This window comes from Mus caroli, chromosome 17 (assembly GCF_900094665.2).
Source record: "Mus caroli chromosome 17, CAROLI_EIJ_v1.1, whole genome shotgun sequence".
Taxonomy (NCBI): Eukaryota; Metazoa; Chordata; class Mammalia; order Rodentia; family Muridae; genus Mus; species Mus caroli.
Window position 1 is genome coordinate 9,214,734 of NC_034586.1, and position 1,966 is coordinate 9,216,699.

General features: G+C 46.8%; 1 protein-coding gene across 1 annotated transcript in view; it reads left to right on the plus strand.

Moving 5' to 3' along the window:
- Positions 1–1,436: 1,436 nt before the first annotated feature.
- Positions 1,437–1,966, plus strand: part of LOC110284189 (sperm motility kinase 3A-like) — a 47,232-nt gene continuing 46,702 nt past the window's right edge. The window contains exon 1 of the mRNA XM_021149878.2: positions 1,437–1,504. The gene's annotated coding sequence lies outside the window, so the exon portion shown is untranslated. The remainder of the gene's footprint in view (positions 1,505–1,966) is intronic.

Sequence of the window (1,966 nt, forward strand, 5' to 3'; positions counted from 1 at the left end):
GAAACTAGGTGTGTGGTTTGATACTACATATGCCAAGGTACCTGGCCCACAAGCTCCCAGATATTTTCCTGTCTCTAATGCTTTCCCTGTTTCCTAGGAGCTCTGATATTGCAAGTGTGTGCTCAGTGTCCACATGCGTTCAAACTCAGGCTCTCGCACTTTGCAGGGCAGGTGTTCTAACCANTTGTCTATCCCCTCAGGCCCCTCCCATGTTTTTGATGAGAATCNAAAACCTTGGAAATTATGAGAAAGGCCTCTTTCTGTCATCCTCACACGTGATAATATGCTGCTCTATTATATTTCATGAGCAGAGCTGGGGTCCAGGAATCACCCCACAAACCACTCAGCCATCTCAGTCAAGCAGGGATAGTTTATTGAACATAGACCCNGGGACTGATTGATCAGGGATGCAGGTCAGACTCAGAAGTTTAGACTGCAACCCTGTTTCCCTTATAAAAGGCAAAAACCACAGGAGCTCACGGCAACCATAAAAGCTCATACACAGGTGCAGGAAGTCTTGCCAGGCAGTTGGGTGGCTGGTTCGAGTCCAAGCTTATTGTTGCTAACTATACAAAGCAATCCTAACTGACCTTAGTTATTATGATTGGCCCTAAAGGAGGGCAAGGGTAGGGGAGTTTCCAAGAACACCAAAGCATAAAGCTTAATGAAATATGCAGTTAATGGTTAGCCGGGTATCAGGAAGGCCCTCTGTAATGATGTAAGATGGCTGGCTACAGGTATAAAACGAAATGGCTACAGTAATGTCAGAAAGGCAGCAGNCACCTAGGTCTTAATGAGCAGGACCTTTTTTTTTTTAAGTTAAGTGGTGGCATCATCCTGGACCCATCAGCTGGAATGTAAAGGTGACACACAGAGTGTAGACATGAGGACTTTAAAGCAGGAGGCACAGCAAACATTCAAACCAGAGACCTAAGGACATCAGCCCATCCTAGAGGTTTTGATTTCTAAAAGCCTAATGTCAGTCTCCATAGCCCACCTAAGCCAGACCCTTGAGTCCCTCCCAGCCCTGCCAGGACAGGTCCTGATGTGACCTCATTAGGAGTGATTATGATGTAGCCCAGGCAGCAGGGTTAAGCTGTGGCCACACCTAGATTTCTTTGAGTGTGTTTAGAGGAGTTGGTAGAGTTGGTGGAGTTTGTTGGAGTTGGTGGAGTTAGTGGTGCCCTTTGCGATTTCGTTGTATCTAGTGAGCTATGTGTGGATTGTGTGTTTGATTGCTTTGTGTGTGAGCTTGTGTGTGTGTGTGTGTGTATCTAGATTAGTGTGTGTTTGGGAGGAGCTTGTGTGTGTGAGTTGTGTTTAAGTTTACTTGCGTGTGAGTACCTTTGGTGTGTGTGTATACCTGTGGGTGACTGTAAGTGCACCTGTGTGTTTCTGTGCGAGCGTGTGTTTGTGCACAAGAGTGTGTGTAGGTGCACCTGTCGTAGGTGTGATAACACCTGTTGTGTTGACGCCATCAGTCAGCTTGGCCATTGTTTCTAAGGTAAGCCATCTACTTTATTTTTTTTAAGATTTTTTTTATTATTATTTATTCACTTTACATTCCAATCATAGCGCCCCTCCCTCCTCTTCTCCTAGTTCCACCTCACATGCCCCTCCTCCTATACTTCCCTCCCCTTCTCAGAGAAAGGGAGGCTGACTCCTTAGATGCCACCATGCCCTGGGACATCTAGTCCTAGCAGGACTAAGCCTATCCTCTCCCACTGAAGCCAGAAAAGACAGCCCAGTGAAGGGAGAGGAATCCTAAGGCAAGTAAAAGAGTCAGAGACAGCCTCTGCTCCAGTTGCTAGGGGACCCAAATGAAGACTAAGCTGTACATCTAATACAAATGCGTAGGGGACCCAGGCCCACCCCTGCATGTTCTTTGGTTGGTGGTTCAGTCTCTGTGAGCTTCCATGTGCCCAAGGTAGTAGACTCTGTAGGTCTTCTTGGGGTGTCCTTGACC